The sequence below is a fragment of the Dipodomys merriami genome, unplaced genomic scaffold (assembly GCF_024711535.1).
Source record: "Dipodomys merriami isolate MVZ:Mamm:240054 unplaced genomic scaffold, mDipMer1.0.p SCAF_20, whole genome shotgun sequence".
Taxonomy (NCBI): domain Eukaryota; kingdom Metazoa; phylum Chordata; class Mammalia; order Rodentia; family Heteromyidae; genus Dipodomys; species Dipodomys merriami.
Window position 1 is genome coordinate 9144686 of NW_027203382.1, and position 20378 is coordinate 9165063.

The 20378-nt window shown below is 38.0% G+C and overlaps 1 non-coding gene across 1 annotated transcript; it reads right to left on the reverse strand.

The window, feature by feature from the left end:
- Positions 1-18512: 18512 nt before the first annotated feature.
- On the reverse strand, positions 18513-18577 carry Trnaa-ugc (transfer RNA alanine (anticodon UGC)). The gene has a single exon. It is a non-coding gene; the product is annotated as a tRNA-Ala (tRNA).
- Positions 18578-20378: the final 1801 nt, after the last annotated feature.

Consider the following 20378-nt stretch of genomic DNA (forward strand, 5'->3'; position numbering starts at 1 on the left):
GAAGAAAGAAGGATGGCCAATAGACACATGAAGAAATGTTCAACATCCCTAGCCATAAAAGAAATGCAAATCAAAACAACATTGAGATATCACCTCACTCCAGTTAGAACAGCAAAAATCAAGAACTCCAATAACAACAGATGCTGGAGGGGATGTGGACAGAAAGGAACCTTACTTCATTGTTGGTGGGAATGTAAACTTGTTCAACCACTTTGGAAAGCAGTATGGAGGTTCCTCAAAAGACTTCACATAGATCTCCCCTATGATCCAGCAATCCCACTTTTGGGCATTTACCCAAATGTTTACAAACAAGACCACACTAAAGCTACCAGCACAACTATGTTTATTGCAGCATTATTTACCATAGCTAAGATATGGAACCAACCCAGATGCCCCTCAGTAGATGAATGGATCAAGAAAATGTGGTATATATACACAATGGAATTCTATGCCTCCATCAGAAAGAATGACATTTCCCCATTTGTTAGGAAATGGAAAGGTTTGGAAAAAATTATATTAAGTGAAGTAAGCCAGGCCCAAAGAAGCATAGGTCCCATGGTTTCCCTTATTTGCAATATCTAGTATAAGTATGAGTCAAGCGGAAAAGGCCAGATAATGTGATGTTAGGAAAATGAACCCTTAAATATGTATTTTAATGTTTTCGTTTCTTTCATGCATGTGTTTCTAATGCATTTATAAGATTATTTCTTTGTTGCTTTGTATGTCCCTCCCCCACAGTGTAACCCCCGCTTTCACTATATTTGATGTCAGTATAACATGTGGAGGAGATGGGGACAAACAAGTCGTTTAAGGATTCAGGTGGACCTGTTGCAACAATGAGAAGTACAAAATGTCATGTCAAAACCAGCTTTACAATTTCGGTGTGGGGGGGAGGGGGGTATAATTGGGTGGGGGAAGGGGGGTAAAATTGGGTGGGGGGAGGGGGGAGGCGGGGAAGGGAAGTGAAGGGTAAACAAAGGAGTAGGCTGCAATGCTTGGTAAGAAATGTATGCATTATCCTGCCCATGTAACTGTAGCCCCTCTGTACAGTATGTTCTCAAATAAAATAAAATACAATTTAAAAAAAAAATGAGCTGGCAAAGGAGGAGGCTGCAATGCTTGGTAAGAAATGTATGCATTATCCTGCCCATGTAATTGTAACCCCTCTGTACAGTATGTTCTCAAATAAAATAAAATAAAATAAAATGAGTTGGGCACTGGTGGCTCATACCTGTAATCCTAGCTACTCAGGAGGCTGAGATCTGAAGATTATGGTTCAAAGCCAGTCCAGACTGGAATGTCCGTGAGACTCTTACCTCCAATTAACCACCAGAAAACCTGAAGTGGTACTGTGGCTCAAGGGAGAGCACTTGCCTTGACATGAAGAGCTGAGAGACAGTGCCCAGGCCCAGAGTTCAAGCCACATGACCAACAATAAAAACAATATATATAACTATATGTATATGTATATATATATATATATATATATATATATATATGCTACAAATTGAGGAAGGGTAACACTGCACAAAAAGAAATGTACTCCTTACCTTACTTATGTAACTGTAATCCTTCTGTACATCACCTTTACAATAAAATAAAAAATATTTTTTAAATTTAATTTTATTTTATTTGTGAACATACTGTACAGAGGAGTTACAATTACATGGGCAGGATAATGCGTACATTTCTTACCAAGCATTGCAGCCTCCTCCTTTGTTTACCCTTCACATCCCTTCCCAGCCTCCCCCCTCCCCCCCAATCCCAATCCTTCTCCTTCCTCCCCCCACCCCACACCGACGTTGTAAAGCTCGTTTTGGACATGACAACTTGTACTTCTCATTGTTGCAACAGGTCCACCTGTATCCTTAATAAAAAATATTTTTTAAATGTATACATTACAACTTGGGGGGTGGGAGTGGGGGAGGGTAAGTGGGAGAAAATGAGGGAGAGGTAACTTTAAAAAGAAATGTACTCAGTATCTTACTTATGTAACTGTAACCTCCATGTTAATCACCCTTATGATAACTTAAAAAATGTATATACTACAATGATAAGTGGAAACGACATACAAAATATTGTAATGTATGTATGTATGTTTGTATATTGCCAGTACTGGTGTTTGAATTCAGGGGCTCTTGCTGTTGTTGCTCAACAACAGCTAGCACTCTACTTGAACAATGCTTCCACTTCCAGTATTTTGTTGGTAGTGAAATAAGAGTCTTATGGGTTTGTTTGCCTGGGCTGACTCTAAATTGATATTCTCATATCTCAACAACCTGAGTAGCTAGAACCACATACCATTCATCACTGGCACCTGGTTTGCATAATATTAGTTTTATTTTTATTTAAGTACTTGTACAAAGGAGTTGCTACGTAACAAAGCCGTTTATGAAAACTGGATCAATCTTTGATCAATGTCGTTCTTTCAACACCTATGCCTCTCCTCCCTACCTTTGCCTTCACTCTTCTTAATTTTGTAGAATACATACTGGATTTTTTTTTGGGGGGGGCCAATCATGAGGCTTGAACTCAGGTCTTGTCCCTGAGCTCTTGTTTGCATTAGAGTACTAGCCACTTAATCCACTTAAGCTACAGCTCCACTTCTGGCTTGTTGAGTGGTTAATTGGGTCTTATTGGCTGGCTTTGAACTGTGATCCTCAGATCTTAGCCTCCTGAGTAGCTAGGAGTACACGTATGAGCCACCAGTACTCAGCTATTTTGGATTTTTGACTGTATTCTTCTCTTCATTTGTCCATCCTTTTCCCCTTGGTGCTACCTCACCCCTTCCAAGTACCTGTTTCCTGGTGTTTTATTTTGCTAAACTTTGACTTTGTCTTTGTAAAGAATACACTATTTGAGTTTTACTTATATATCTTAAAAAATGACTAAGTAAAACCTTTTTCTTTGCTACAAAGTTATACTCTCCTCTACCACAAGTTTCTTTGTAGTGTCAGGTTTTAAATAAAAGTTGTCTTTTTTCCCCCACTTGGTGATGTGCAGCAGATTTAGCATTTTGTTAAGAAGTCATAACAGAAACCAAAGACATTATTTTCTGGCTGTAGACTGTCTTTGAAGGCTGTGCATCTTGCTCCTTCCAGAATGTTTTCAAAGATTCTATCGGGTAGAGGTAGATGCTTTAAATCAGGAAATCTGACTTAGTTCCTGACTTATCCAATTCTCTCCATCTAGAAAGCAAGAGCAGAGAAAGTTGTTGTCTAGTATGTTATTGATCTATAGAGAAATAGGCAGGGAAGCACTTTTTGGAGAATGTGAGCTTCTGACTGAGAAAGCACTTTTCACTCCAAATCTCATACTTGATGTCAATCAATCATTTATATTTTGGATGTTAGTTTCTTTTTATTTTTTAAGGTCAAAGCAAAAAGTCTTTGATGTGAAATAAAACAAGTGTGTGTGTGTGTGTGTGTGTGTGTGTGTGTGTGTGTGTGTGTGTGTGTGTGTGTGTGTGTGTGTCTTTCTAAGGACTGAACTCAGGGCTTCATGCTTGCTAGGCACCATGAACCATGTCTCCAGCCTGTTTTTATTTTGGTTATTTTCAGGGTAGGGGTATTACTGTATGCCCACTCTGGCCTGGGCTGCAATCCTCCTACATGTGTTTTCTGTCACTGGGGATGGTGGACACACAACACTGAGCCCAGCAATTGTGCTTCCTGGAAGCTGGTCTCACAAGTATGTGCCACCAAGCCTAGCTATTGGTTGTGGTGGAGCCTTGTGAACTTTTTCATGTGAGTTAGACTCAAACCAACATCCTGAGATCTCTACCTTCTAAGTAGCTAGGTTTACAGGTTTGAGCTACCATTCTCAGCTACATGACAAGTTTTGAAGAAGATTCTGAAACTAGGAGTATGCTTCAAGTGGTAGAGTATTTGCTTACAAGCACTGAATTCACCGCCACCCCACACATAATACCACCCTTAAAAAAGTAAAGAGGAGCCAGAAGGAAATTTCTGAAATTTTTGTGAAATTTTATGTTATATTCAGCTGGGAGCCCATGGCTCATGCCTATAATCCTAGCTACTCATGATGTTGAGATCTGAAGATCATGGTTCAAAGCCAGCGTAGGCAGAAAAGTCTGTGAGACTCTTACCTTCAATTAACTACCAAAAAGCCAGACATGGGGCTGTGGCTTAAGTGGTAGAGCACTAGTCTTGAGCAAAAATCCCAGGAACAGTGCTCAAGTCCTGGAGTTCAAGCCCCAGGACCAGCACAAAAGAAAAGAAAGTAAATATTACATTCAATCTGCACATATATACTTGTATGTAATTTTTAAGTGAAAAATATAATACTTTTTTTTGTATTTTGCTTCCTCTTTCTCCCAACTCTCTCAACTGTCATGCAATCCTCATAGGAGGCACTTGTAACTTCAGAATGTGTCTGGGAGATTAAAAGACCACCCCCCTTCCACTCATATCTGGGTGTTAGCTAGATTTGGAAGCTCTGTAAGCAATATCCTTTCATTAGTAGCTACTCTATACTAAACTTATTCTTAGAAAAATGTTGGATTTTATGGGAGGAGCTACAGATTAAAATACTAATTATGACAAGTAGGCAGATTATTTTTATATCTTAACCTAAAATGTTCATGTAAACAGTATGTGAAATTTTTAAAAGACTCTTCCTATGGGCAATGATGGGGAAGGATCCTAGAAAACTTTGTGAAGTTTCATCTTGACTGTGGTGGCTACATGCATGTGTAGCATTCATTAAATTCTCTCAAACTGAATTTTTTTTTTTTTGGTCAGTTGTGGGGCTTGAACTCTGGGTTTGGGCGCTGTCCCTGTGCTCTCCAGCTCAAAGCGAACACCTATCACTTGAGCCACAGCACCACTTCCGGTTTTCTTGTAGTTTATTGGAAATAAGAGTTTCATGAACTTTCCTGCCCAGGCTGGCTTTGAACCGTGATCCTCAGATCTCAGTCTCCTGAGTACAAGTGTGAGCCACTGGCGCCCGGCATCAAACAGAATTCTTAAAAAAGTTCACTTGACTGAAATTATGCACAAAAGTTTGTAAGAAGCATTTTATTGACTTCAACTCTGGGACTTTTAGACTGTTTTTTGTGAAGACATTCTCATTTATGACCCCAGCACTCACTCCTCCCTCAGTGAAATGTGGATTCACGATGGCTTATTCTGTAAGGCCACTTAAGGATTGGAAAGTGATAAAGAAGCAAAAGGGGCTATGCAGGTGACAGGGAGACTCAAAAACAATGACACAAGAGCTGCTACAGAAACAGTACTGTGTTCTTCCACAGACATCTGCAGGCAGTAGCAAAAGACGAGAAGAAATCTGTTCCCCATATGGTGTCATGGACATAGAGTTTAATCCTCTGATTCTCTCCTTCTGTCTCTCATTACTATATCAAATGTAGGTCAGAGACAGTGAATAGGACAGCATTATTTCTGGCTTAAGCAACTCTCCAATGGCTTGTTGGAGTATTAATGCAGTTTTAAGACAATTTAATTGTCCCCTTTATTCTGTTGTCCCTTTTATTATATTCATTATGATAATCAACACACTTTATATCAGAAATGGTTATGGAATACATCCACTTTAAAGATACCCTTAGTTAGAAGCAATGGAATGTAGACTATGAAATACGCAATAAAGACAAATTCATTTCCTCACTCAACTTTCTCAATATTTGGCCTTGTATTTAACTTCATTCTTAAAGACGTATTTTGTCAGAGAGACTCTATCTACCATCAATTGTTGTTAAGAACAATAATGCCTTAGCCTTTCATTTGCTGCTAAGTTCTAGAAAGGGTCTAGTCATTCTGGCTTCAGCCAAAGTAAGCAAGTATAGAAGCATTCTCCAGGAAGATAGCTTGGCTCGAGAGTACAGAAGGTGATGAAAAAGTGTAGCAATGGATGTCTGTAGTATTGATCTGGACATTGTAGGAGTTTATGGTTGAGGCATTTGAGTGAATGTATGGTTTTCTTTGAAAAGCATGCTACTACCCAATTATCTTCATCACCTCTGTTAAAACATTTGCCTTATTTTTGAATACAACTTTAGGTTATAAGTGTTAACTTTGAGAAACATTGCAAATTGGTCACAGACCAACTCCCATAGCCTCTAGCTTCAAGCTTGATCCTTCAGACTCAAGTTCTAAGTCAGAGCTATTTTCAGGCTAGCCTTTATAACCTTAGCATAATGTTCATCCTTGTGGACCCAGATGCTAGACCAGCACCAGGCCAACCTCTGAAGAATCAGTTTTAAAGCTCATCCCATTGGTGTATCAGAATCCATGGTCAGTCTCTCCAAGCAGAAGCTCATACACAGACCATTCAAGATAGCTTGCTCAAAACATATGGACAGGCTGAATAGCAAAGAGCACTCCTTGCTGAAATATTTATTATAAGGAAGTAGTCCAGCATTATTGGCACACCCCTGTAATCCTAGCTACCACAGGGCTGAGATCTGAGGATCACAATTCAACAAGCCAACCTGGGAAGTAAAGTCTGTGAGACTTTTATCTCTAATTAATTACCAAAAAGTCAGAAGTAGAGCTGTACCTGAAGTTTCACAGTGCTAGCTTGAGCAAGAAAAGCTTGGGGACAGTATCTATGCCTTGAGTTCAAGCCCCAGGATCAGCACAAAAAAGAAAGAAAGGAAGGAAGAAAGAAAGGAAGGAAGAAAGGAAGGAAGAAAAAAACAAAAGAAAGAAAGAGAAAAGAAAGAAAGAAAGAAAGAAAGAAAGAAAGAAAGAAAGAAAGAAAGAAAGAAAGAAAGAAAGAGAAAGAAAGAAAGAAGTAGAAATAGAAATAGAAATCTGGATATCTAGCAATTGCTTGACAAAGTGTTGAAAATAATAACTATATAAACAGAAATGATGATACATGCATGTAATGCCAGCTATCTGTGTGGCTGAGAAAGGAAGATCATAAGTTCAGGCCAGCTTTGGCAACTTATTGAAGCCTTGCCTCCAAACAAAGATTAATAGGCTGGAAAAGTAGCTCAGTGATACAACACTTTGATAGAATGTCTGAGGTCATGAGTGCAATCCTCAGTGTCACAAAAAATTAAAATTAATTAAAATGAAAAGTAATTAAAAATTAAAAAAAGAACACTTAAAAAAGGCTCAGTGGATTAGAAGATAACACGGACAAGTAAAAGAAATCATGGAAACAATATATCTGAGACTCTTTTTTTTAATTTAATTTAATTTAATTTGTGAACATACTGTACAGAGGAGTTACAATTACATGGGCAGGATAATGCGTACATTTCTTACCAAGCATTGCACCCTCCTCCTTTGTTTACCCTTCACATCCTTTCCCAGTCTCCCCCTCCCCCCCAATCCCAATCCTTCTCTTTCCCCCCCCCTTCTCCCCCCCTCCCGCCCCCCCGCACAGACATTGTAAAGCTCGTTTTGGACATGACAACTTGTACTTCTCATTGTTGCAACAGGTCCACCTGTATCCTTAAACAACTGGTTTTTCCCCATCTCCTCCACAAGTTATACTGACACCAAATATAGTGAAAGCAGGGGTTATACTGTGGGGGAGGGACATACAAAGCAACAAAGAGATAATCTTATAAATACGTTAGAAACACATGCATGAAAGAAAAAAAACATTAAAATACATATCTAAGGGTTCATTTTCCTGACCTCACATTATCTGACCTTTTCCTCTTGACTCATACATATACTAGATATTACAAATAAGGGAAACCATGGGACCTATGTTTCTTTGGGCCTGGCTTCCTTCACTTAATATAATTTTTTTCCAAGTTTTTCCATTTCCTAACAAATGGGGCAATGGCATTCTTTCTGATGGAGGCATAGAATTCCATTGTGTATATATACCACATTTTCTTGATCCATTCATCTACTGAGGGGCATCTGGGTTGGTTCCATATCTTAGCTATAGTAAATAGTAATAAACATAGTTGTACTGGTAGCTTTAGTGTGGTCTTGTTTGTAAACATTTGGGTAAATGCCCAAAAGTGGGATTGCTGGGTCATAGGGGAGTTCTATGTGAAGTCTTTTGAGGAACCTCCATACTGCTTTCCAAAGTGGTTGAACAAGTTTACATTCCCACCAACAATGAAGTAAGGTTCCTTTCTGTCCACATTCCCTCCAGCATCTGTTGTTGTTAGAGTTCTTGATTTTTGCCGTTCTAACTGGAGTGAGGTGATATCTCAATGTTGTTTTGATTTGCATTTCTTTTATGGCTAGGGATGTTGAACATTTCTTCATGTGTCTATTGGCCATCCTTCTTTCTTCTTCAGAGAAGTTTCTCTTTAAGTCTTTCGCCCACTTATTTATTGAGCAGTTGTTTCTTTGAGGATTTGTTGTTGGGGGGTTTAATTTTTTGAGTTCCAAGTATATTTTAGATATGAGACCCTTGTCCGTTGTTTGGCTAGTAAAGATCTTCTCCCAATCCGTGGGCTTTCTATTGATCTTGCTAGCTATGTTATTTGCCCTGCAGAAGCTCTGCAACTTTATGCAATCCCATTTGTCCAACCTTTCTTTGATTTGTTGTGTTTCCGGGTCTGTATTCAGAAAATTTCGGCCTAAGCCAAGGAGACCTAAGGTTTCTCCTATTCCATCCTGTAATGTTTTCAGAGTGTCTGCTTTGAGTTCAAGGTCTTTGATCCATTTGGAGTTGATTCTGGTGCAGGGTGATATATAAGGATCTAGCTTTAGTTTTCTACATGTATTTAACCAGTTTTGCCAGCACCATTTACTGAAGAGGCTGTCTTTCTTCCATTCTATTGTTTTAGCTCCCTTATCAAAGATTAGATGGCTATAGGTCTGTAGGTTCATTTCTGGGTTTTCAATTCTATTCCATTGGTCCTGAGGTCTGTTCTTATGCCAATACCAAGCTGTTTTGATTACTATGGCTTTATAGTAGAGTTTGAAATTTGGTATTGATATTCCTCCAGCAGTGTTCTTTTCGTTGAGGAGCGTTTTTGCTATTCGGGGTCTTTTATTGTTCCATATGAATTTTTGGATTGCCTCTTCTATTTCCTTGAAGAATGAGGGTGGAATTTTGATAGGTATTGCGTTGAATTTGTAGATAGCCTTGGGAAGTATTGCCATTTTCACGATGTTAATCTTTCCAATCCAGGAGCATGGGAGGTTTTGCCATTTTTTAACTTCTGTGTTGATTTCCTTTTTCAAGATTTTAAAGTTTTCATCATAGAGGTCCTTCACTTCTTTGGTTAAGTTAATTCCTAGATATTTTATTTTTTGTGGGGCTATTACAAATGGAGTTGCTCTCCTAATTTCAGCCACACTTTTCTCATTGTTGGCATACAGAAAAGCCATTGATTTTTGGGGGTTAATTTTATAACCTGCTACTGTGCCAAAGTTTTGAATCAGCTTGAGTAATTTGGGAGTGGAGTCTATGGGATTCTTTAAATACAAGATCATGTCATCTGCAAAGAGGAAGAGTTTTATTTCTTCTTTCCCTATTTGGATCCCCTTTATGTCTGCATCTTGTCTTATTGCTGTAGCTAGGCATTCTAATACTAGATTGAAGAGAAGTGGAGAGAGTGGGCATCCTTGTCTTGTTCCTGAGTTAAGAGGAAATGGCTTTAGTTTTTCACCATTGAGTATAATGCTGGCTGTAGGTTTGTCATATACAGCCTTTATTGTATTGAGGAATATTCCATGGATTCCTAATTTTTCCAAAACCTTCATCATGAAGGGGTGTTGGATCTTGTCGAATGCTTTTTCTGCATCTATTGAGATAACCATGTGTTTCTTATTCTTGCTCCTGTTGATGTGATGAATAATATTAATTGATTTGCATATATTGAACCAGCTTTGCATCCCTGAAATGAATCCTGTTTGATTGTGGTGTATGATTTTTTGGATGAATTGTTGAAGTCGATTGGCCAAAATTTTGTTGAGAAGTTTTGCATCGATGTTCATCAAAGAAATGGGTGTATAGTTCTCTTTCTTTGATGAGTCCCTGCCTGGTTTTGGGATGAGGGTTATGATGGCTTCATAGAATGTGTTTGGTAGTGAGCTTTCTCTTTCAATTTCATTGAAGAGTTAGAGGAGTATTGGTGTGAGCTCTGCTTTGAAGGCCTTGTAAAATTCCATTGTAAAACCATCTGGTCCTGGACTTTTCTTAGCTGGGAGGTCTCTTATTGCTGTTTCTATTTCAATGCTTGATATGGGCCTGTTGAGCTGGTTTAACTCATCTTGGTTTAGTTTTGGCATGTCAATATTTGCTAGGAAAAGGTCCATTTCTGTCAAGTTCTCAAACTTATTAGCATAAAGTTTTGAGAAGTATTCCCTTATTATGTTCTGAATCTTGGTTGTTTCCGTGGTGATGTTTCCATTCTCATCTCTGAGTTTATTAATTTGGGTGTGTTCTCTTCTTTTTCTGATAAGATTTGCTAAGGGTGTGTCAATTTTGTTAAGTTTTTCAAAGAACCAACTCTTTGTTTTGTTGATTCTTTCTATAGTTTTTTGGATTCTAATTCATTTAATTCTGATTTAATTTTGATTATTTCTTTCCGTCTACTGGATTGGGGTTTATCTTGCTGCTCTTTTTCAAGGAGGTTTAGATGTGTCATTAAATTGCTAGTTTCAGATCTCTCCAATTTGTTGATGTAGGAGCTCAGAGCTATAAACTTGCCTCTGAGTACTGCCTTTGCTGTGTCCCAGAGGAGCTGGTAATTTGTGTGTTCATTTTTGTTGAATAGCATGAACATTTGAATTTCCTTTCTAATCTCTTCCATGACCCACTCATGATTCAGCAGTGTGTTGTTCAGCCTCCATGTGATACCGGACTTTCTTTGGTGGCTTTTGGTGTTGAGTTCTAATTTTATTCCCTTGTGGTCAGAGAGAATGCAAGGTATAACTTCAATGTTTCTGAATTTAGACAAGTTTGCTTTGTGGCCTAAAATGTGGTCTATTTTAGAAAATGTTCCATGTGCTGCTGAGAAAAACGTGTATTCTGATGCTGCTGGGTGAAATGTTCAGTAGATGTCTGTTAAGTCTAGTTGATCTATGCAGCTGTTTAGATCTGTGGTTTCTCTGTTGAGTTTTTGCTGAGTTGATCTATCTAGTGGGGAGAGTGGTGTGTTAATATCCCCAACAATTAATGTCTTTTGCTCTATATGGGATTTGAGGGAAAGTGGTGTTTCTTTGATAAATTTGGATGCTCCATTGTTTGGCGAATAGATATTTAGAATTGTAATATCCTCCTGAAGGAGAGATCCTTTAATTAGTATGTATCGACCTTCTTTATCTCTTCTCATAAATTTTAATTTGAAGTCTATTTTATCTGATATTAGGATTGCAACTCCCGCCTGTTTATGGGGGCCGTTTGCTTGGTAGATTTTGTTTCATCCTTTAACATTGAAAATGTGTTTGTTTTTACGGGCAAGATGTGACTCCTGCAGGCAGCAGATAGAAGGGTCTTGTTTTTTAATCCAACTAGACAGTCTATGTCGCTTAATTGGAGAGTTCAGTCCGTTAACGTTAAGAGATAGGACTGAGAGGTATTTGGGAGTTCCTGCCACGTTATCCAACCTTCTTGGGGGCTGCAAAAACTGGGTTCTTCCTATGGTTCTTGGATTCTCAGTTTGGGTGCAGTTTCTTGGCCTTTATTATGGTCTTGTTGGTTTTCTATGTGTAGGACATCTTTAAGAATCTTTTGTAGGGCTGGTTTGGTAGAGATGTATTGTTTCAATTTTTCTTTGCTATGGAAGGTTTTTATTTGGCCTTCAGTTATGAAGGAGAGTTTAGCTGGGTACAGTATTCTTGGTTGATAGTTGTTTGTTTTTAGGGCATGGCATACATCATTCCAGGCTCTTCTTGCTTTGATTGTCTCTGCTGAGAAATCTGAGGTGATTCTAATTGGTTTCCCTTTATAGGTGATTAACCTTTTCTCCTTGACAGCTTTAAGTATCTTTTCCTTGGTCTGAGTTGATCCTGTGTGGATTATAATGTGATGGTGGGATGTCCTATTCTGGTCTGGTCTATTTGGGGTTCTAAAAGCTTCTTGTATCTGGATAGGCCTATCTTTTTGTATGTTTGGGAAGTTCTCTGCTAGGATCCTGTTAAACAAATTTCCTAGACCATTAACTTCTGTTTCTAGGTGCTCCTCTACACCCATTATCCTTAGATTAGGCCTTCTGATGGTGTCTTCCAGGTGTTGGATAGATCTATCATATTTCTTGGACTTGTCTTGGATGGTTGTATGTTCTTTCTCTCTAATATCTAGGCTGTCTTCAATCCCTGAGATTCGATCTTCTGCATGGTCTAACCTGCTTTCAAGACTTTCTACTTTGTTTTTTATCTCTTTTCCTTCTAATTGGTCAGCTTTGATGGCTTCAAGTTCTTTGTTGAAGCTCTGTATTAGGTCTTGTATGAATTTCTTTACTTCCTTAATTTGGTGTTCAGTGTTTGTTCTCAAATCACTTAGTTGATTGGTTATGGTTTCTTTGGACTCCCATTCCTTCTGTTGGGTTCCATTCAGCATTCCATTTTTGGTCTCCCTGACTTCCTTCAGCTCTTTGTTAATGGATTCCATGAATGCCTATCTTATCTTGAACTAATCACTAAAGATGTTGAGCTGTGGCTCAAATGGTAGAGTACTAGCTTTGACCACAAAAGCTCAGGGATAACATTCAGGTCCTGAGTTCCATCTTTAGCACTAGTACAAAAAACAAAGTTTCAGAGATGAAAGAATTTCAACTAATCAAAGATTTGTAAAGGCAAGAGCATATATAAAAGCTTTTCATCTCAAAAATAGCAATTCAATTATAAAACATTTCATAGTTTATAATCTTTTATGGCTGGGGAGAACATATTGAAGGTCATCATGAAATAAGTTTGAATATCCCTTTTTCTCATGTAATTTCATCTTTCTTGTCTCTGATGTTTTAATCTCTCAACAGGAGGAAGGGTCTTGAGATCTGAGTCTACATCTACATTTCTCTCTAGCAACTCTCATTAACCTTTGAAATTCTTTTCCTTGAATTTCCTGAAGACTTGAACTATTGGAATCTTGGACATATAACATCTCTGTTACTGCCTGTCATCTGGGAGACTAGCTGTAAGAAAGAAATGGAAAAGTTGACATATGTATGCAATCTGCTTTTTGTATGCAGTAAAGGGATTTGTTGGTTGAACACAGAACTGTATTTCTTGGTATAAATGTGGAAGGGTGGGTTCATGAAGCTGTGAGTCAGCCAGAAAGTTCTGAAAGCAACTCTGTAAGACCAAGAGGACTCAGCCCTATTAGTCACAAACAACAGCTAGATACACTGTGATTCACAGGTGGTTTTTTTTTTTTTTCAGGGAGATGGGTCTATCAGACAACCCTTTGAGGCCCCTAACTAAGCTGACTGTGTCCAGCCTTCAGGGAGACAGTCTCTAGGTTACTTTGCTAATTATATTGAGTAAGATGTTAGGAAGGAAATAGTAAATCAAGGTATGTTATTTTGTGACCAATGCTCATGGGACAAAAAGGAAGTTTTAAGGGAAAGGGATGGGGTGGGGGAGAATCCAGATCCTCAATGTGTCATTGTTTTAGTCAACTCTGGCTAGTTACTAGGTTCTCTTGAGGCAAGAGCTTTGAAGGGGAAATCTTGTGAAAGAACACTCTGGTACTCTGACTCTATGCTTCTACTCGAAAAAAACTTCTACAGAAGGTAGTTGGGCTGGGATAGGGATACCAGTGTCACTTTTTCAAGCCCTTTCCCAGTTGTTTCTCCAGAAAGCCTCAGGAAACCTATTAGTGAGTGGCTGTCCATTCTAGGCTCCTATTGTGGGGCTGGAGTTGGGGCTCTAGAAGGAAGATCTTCTCATGACACCACATTACTGGCTATTGCAGGTCAGAGGAAGATCACTGGAATAAAATTTGCAAAGTATGGTTTACATAGGGAGTCGACTTTTCTCTCTATTGCAGTTTGGATTCTCCATGGATCACCACTGATCCAGGGAGCCTAAGTCATTGTTACTGAGGTTCTAGCTGGGATTACCCATCTTCTCCCTGAATGGATAAGGTCTCAGGAGATCAGTAGACCTGAAATTTGTGTTGAGATTAGGACTATGAGGTGGAAGCAGAGGTATGGCTATGGTGTAGGTTCTTTTTACCCCTCATCTCTGCCATGGCAAGATGGTGGCTGCTGTTCATTAACTTTACTCTCTCTTATGGAAGAAAAAGCATATTCCATAGTTCTTTTGATGCTTTTGTAGTTGTTGTTACTTGTGGAGCTTGAACTCAGGGTCTAGGCACTGTCCCTCAGCATTTTTGCTCAAGACTAATGCTCTACCCTTTGAGTCACAGCACCAATTCCAGTTTTCTGGTGGTTACCTGGGGATATGAGTGTCCTGGACTTTCCTGACCAGGCTGGCTTTAAACTGTGATCCTCAGATCTCAGCCTCCTGTGTTCCTAGGATTACAGGGATGAGCCACAAGCACCTAGTCCATTGTTCTTATTGGAAAAAGCCATCACTATTTGAAAATAAATATGGCAGAAGTAATCAATAATCAATTTATTTGAAAGACTATTCTACTGAGTCCAAATCAAGATATATCTCCCTATGGGAGGAATGCCTGGGAATTATATAAAGAGATTAAAATGGTGCCATGTAATAAATCAGAATGGCATTAGCCTTTAGGAACAGTTCTTTTTCCTTTTACTCTTTCACTACAGAAAATGGTTTCTAAAATTTCTAATATTATTTCTAAATACATGAGATCATAGAGCTGAAGAGCTGAAAAAATCAGGAGAACTGTCTGTCATAAGAAGCTCAGCAGAGGAAGTGGTGCTGTGGCTCAAGTGGTAGAGCGCTAACCTTGAGCGAGGGACAGTGCCCAGGCCCAGAGTTCAAGCCCCATGACTGACCAAAAAAAAAAAAAAAAAAAAAAAAAAGAAGCTCAGCAGGAAGTGGTAAAACGGGAAGCTGGAGATGTCATAGAAGATTTATCTCCACAGATGCTTTCTTTAAAATGGATTCAAATTCATTATGGGTCATTTAATAGTTTTCCCCTGAAAAACAAGTTTATGGTCTCCCTTAGTCTATTGTTTCCCTTAGTTTAATCTTCAGTGTTTACTTAGCATGCTAACCTGCTTATATTTATTTCAAAAAGTTATTGAAACTAGCAATCATACTTTAAATTCAGAAACAATTTTATCATTCCAAAGAAATAATGACCAACAACACTCTTTGAGTCGTACTATTTCCGAAGATTTGTTTCTGAATAACTCCAGGAAATTCCTTAACATTCTTTTAGAGATCAATGGCATCTTTATTACTGGATTCCAAAATGGCACTTCCAGCCCCAGGCAGAGTTGTAGGGCTGCTGACAGTGTCAAATGCTCTTTCATTGACACTCAGGTTTGACATAGCAATATCTTCACAGTATTGTACTATTTCTTTGGAGCTCTGCATGGTTGAATTTTCGTGAATTTTCTCATTGAACATGTAAAATCCAAGCTATGAAGAAAATATAGAACTACTGTAAACAAGAAAAAGTGTTAAAAGGCAACTAGGATCATTGCAGGGGAGTTTTTGAGGACTGAATGATACTTTAATTAAAGGAGAAACTTTCTTATGTTCAAAACAGTTGTTGGAATTCTTTCTAAAATTTAGTTGTAAGAAAAGAAAAAGATTTGAATCCTTATCTTGGATTCATTTCACCTAACATCAACTTGTCTGACAGTTTCTGTTTGTCTCAGACATATTCTAGTTATTGCAAGTAAGGGAAACCATGGGACCTATATTTCTTTGGGCCTGGCTTACTTCACTTAATTTAATTTTTTCCAAGTCTTTCCATTTTCTAACAAATGGGGCAATGTCATTCTTTCTGATGGAGGCATAGAATTTTCTTTCTTTCTTGCGATTGTTTCTAACATATTTATAAGATGATTTCTTTGTTGCTTTGTATGTCCCTCCCCCATGATATAATTTCTGGAGGGAAGGGAAAAAACAAATCATTTAAATAGAGATACAGGTGGAATCATTGCAACAATGAGATGTACAAATCGTTATGTCAAAAAACAATCTTTACAACTTTGGTGAGGGGGTGTTTGGGATTGGGGGGGTGGGAGATGGGAAGGGATGGGAAGGGGAAACAAAGGAGGAGGCAAAAATGCTTGATAAGAAATGTACTCATTACCTTGCTCATGTAATTGTAATCCCTCTATAAGGTATTTTCACAATAAAAAAGGAAAAGAAAAGAAAAGAAAAAGATTATCATGTTGCATAGGGCCCCATTGGGAAAAGATTGTAATTTCCTTGGGAAAATGATTGGATAGTAAAATATAAATAAAATGCTCATCCAAATGCTACCCTTACAATTGAAAACATGTTGTAAAATATAGAGGAAATTAGTTTATAAATATTTTATGATCAGAGGACATTTTAGTGGAGCATCATGACCATGGGCTTTCCAGTTAGAGGAATACTCTCATTTTGTCATATTCCATAGGTAAATTATTCATCATTATCTGAGGTTTGTTTTACTTTTTTCTCTTTGGTGAAAATGCATATTGAACTCAGGGTCTTTTGCTTGTTAGGCCAGTGTTCTACCCTTGAGCCACACCTTCTATCCTGAGGGGGGAAAAATTACTAATTCAGAATATTTAGAGGAAAAGTATATTATCTTTCAAGATTCTTTGGAAGATTTGCCCTCATTGAATCGTCCTTTCTGTGATATATGAAGTTTTAAAGAGGTCTGTTATCACTTGACTGAAGACTTCCAGGGAAGCAATCTCTCCCTAGGAGTTATGAGATATAGGGACGAATAGGTATATTAGCCTTAGATAAACCTATAGGTTTTTTTCCCCTAAAATTTCCATGTTTATATATAGGATCATGCTCAGGAACTTGGGTAAATCACGTTTTTTTCCTTGTTAGACAAAAGTAACTTAAAATTATCTTTAAGTAGTTGCACAAAAGAGTTGTCATTTAACAAAACAGTTTATGAATATAGTGTCTTGATCTATGTCACCCCTTTTGACATTCTCATTCCCTCCCAACTCACTCCACTCACTTTTCTTAATTTTGTAGGATATACATTGAATTCTTGACTGCATTCTCCACATTCTCCCCCTCTTCTCAATTTTTCTTATTTACTTCCACACCTCTTCCTTATATAAAGGTTTACCTCATCAGTTCCCTGGCTACCAAAAGTCCCTTTTTGGATATTTTACCCTGGCCTATCTATATGATATACTGTTCTTACATATTATAGACACACCAAATCTTTCCTTCCCCCTTGTTCATAAGAGAAAAACATTGGAAATGACATACATGGGCAAAAGGAGACATTTAAATATAGATTCTAATGAAATGCTAATCAGTAATTGATCATTTTGATTACTAAGGAAATGTTAAATAAAAAGATATTTTATGATATTATATATTATTATATATTATATATTACACAAAATGTATTGTATAATATATAATCCATATATAAAAGTATTTGTACACATTCTACATACATATAAGATACATGTAGAATGTGTAAACTTTTATTATTTCTTTTTTAATATATATTTTTTATTGTAAAGATAATGTACAGAGGGGTTACAGTTATATGGTATGTACTCTATTTCTATGCATCTGTATATGCATACATCACATTACTTGGTTAGGAGTGGGGCAAACCCTTACAAACATATCTTCTTTCTTGTTATTCAGTGTATAAAGTCACTGGCAAGCTAGAGGAGCGTATATCAGAGTAAAATATGAGTGAGCACACTCATATGTTGACAAGGTAGCTACTTGCCCCATGAAGTAGTTTTATCCCAGGAAGCAAGGATTTCCCATATCTTCACACTTAATTGTGCCACTGCCTACAGTGCCTCAGATGAAATTGTTCTGCATCTCCTTATGTTATTTTTTAAAATAGGATTGTAAGTGGCATGATTACATTACTTGCTACATCTCAGTGTCCTTGTTCAGTCATGTGCTGCTTCTGTCTGCCACCTATCTACTTAGTGATTTAAACTGTATAACATTTATAAGTATGTTTATAATAATGTTGGCTATATTATTTGTTTGTTGATTTATTTAGGTTATTTATTTAGACTTGAACTCAGGGCCTGGGCACTGTCCTTGAGCCTCTTTGTGCTCAAGGCTAGTGCTCTACCACTTGAGCCACAAACACTTCCAGTTTTTGAGTGGTTAATTAGAGATAAGAGTCTCATGGTGACTTTTCTGCCTAGGCTGGCTTCAAACTGTGAACCTCAGATCTCAGCCTCCTGAGTAGCTAGGATTACAGGTGTGAACCACTGGCACCTGGTAATGTTTAATCATTATTAATCATGATGAGATTCAAATAATTTTTTAAACATTGTCTTTTATCCTGATCAACATTGACACTACAAACGTGAACATGTATAATTTTACAACTGTTATTCCAGAATAATTTTTTGGGGGGTCTGGTCGTGGGGCCTGAACTCTGGGCTTGGGTGCTGTCTCTCAGCTCTTCAGCTCAAGGCTAACGCTCTACCACTTGAGCCACAGCGCCACTTCCGGCTTTTTTTCTTTTTGCTTATGTGGTGCTGGGGAATCGAACCCAGGGCCTCGTGCATGCAAGGCAAGTGCTCTACCACTGAGCCACCTTCCCAGCCCTATTCCAGAATAATTTAAAAACCTATTGTCTTTATATGTATTGGAAAGATCTCATGCCTTATCTAATGTCAGATCATAGATTTACCTGTACTGTTATCTAGAAGGTACTAAAAGTAAAGACACAGGAGTTGAGTTAGTAAATCTCAGAGCAGAAAGGTGATATCTTTATTTATAGTACTTTTGAGTTTTGAAACACTTCTGAGTTGAACTTGGGTATCTTTTCAATCTATAGTACATGGAACACTTTCGGAAAAACAAATCTAACACTATGCCAGGTAGATCAGGAGAAAGGTTGTCAGGATCAAGGTAATTCTGTTTGTAGATTGAGTCATAGTAATGTTGTTTGCCAAGCTTTCTCCAAATATGCATGTAACCTCAGAAATAAAAAATAAAATAGAAGACAAGAGGGTCATGGCCTGCTTACTCTTCAGATAAGATACAAGAAAGAGTTGTTCAGAAGCTCTTGTAATTTTTTTTCTCTGACTACTTTGCGAAGTTTTTGATATTGCAGTAGAAGAGCTATAGCTGTACTTTCTGTGAAGAGAAAATTAAAATGGGAGTTTTGGCTGAACTCTCAATGATAGGTATAAGGTCACAATGTGGGCTGTGAGACAGACCGCTATATAGAAATTCCCAAATAAAAGGCGAAAGATTTATATGATCTGAAGAGAAACCAGTGTATGACAAGGTTGACAAGAAATGTACTCATTACCTTATTTATGTTACAGAAACCCCTCTGTACATCACCTTGACAATAAAAAATCATATATATATGTATATATATATACATATATATAAAGACAAAACAAAACACTGTTGGGCTTAGCTTGTCTATCTCAAGTATGTTCCTCAGCACTGTTTAGGAAAGTAAAGCTACAATAAGGATATACAGAAAAAAAAGAAATTCCCATATCCGAAGATTAGTTACATAATTCTACCCAGCTGACCTGCCTCAAGAATTAAAAAGGGGGAAGAAGGCAGTTGTTGAAAAATAAGGGAAATCTGTGGCTAGGATATAATTGGTGACCTCCTCCCTAAGGAGAAAATGTTCATGTTCTCTTGCAGGCCAAAGGAAACAGGCTTCAGTGGAGAACATAATATGTGTCCCCTTAAATTAGGAAGATACATAGAACTGGTGTCTGGCTCCTGCCTAGAAAATATTTGGGGTAAGAGGCTGACTACCTGCTGAGATTTTACTGAGCTCAAGGGATGGACTAAAGGACACAGTGAGGATGAGTGGGAATGACCATGTCCTGGAAGTGGAGCTCCGTGGGCTTCCTTTGGATTAGAGTAGAATGTACCTATCTCCAAAGTGGAATCACAGAGGGAGACACCTTTGACGTAAATCATGAACCTAAGGATAATATCTACCCTATTACTAGAATTCAGTCTATGCAATGGACTGTTCTAAACTAGGGGACAGCATGCCAAGTCTGGATAAAAATGTAGGTCAGCCAGATCTATAGTTACACACTGTGTGAAGATTCACTTGTGGTGAGTCAGAATCATGGTTCTGGTCACTTCGTTTGCATATGTAACGCCTTACATAATTGCCCAGACATTCTTTTGTCCCACATCTGCTAAAGAAAGCAGTGCCCTCAAGTGGAAATTAAAGCAACATGAATCCAAGCACCCAACCAACAAAAACTGCTTTGGGGCAGTTTATATAAAATTATATTTGATTAAGTCTAAAGTGTATCAGTTAGAAAGCACAGCTTATCATTCATTTAACCCAGGACACTCATGTGAAATGATTTATTTTGGTGCAGGGGATGCTTCAAGTTTTGTTCT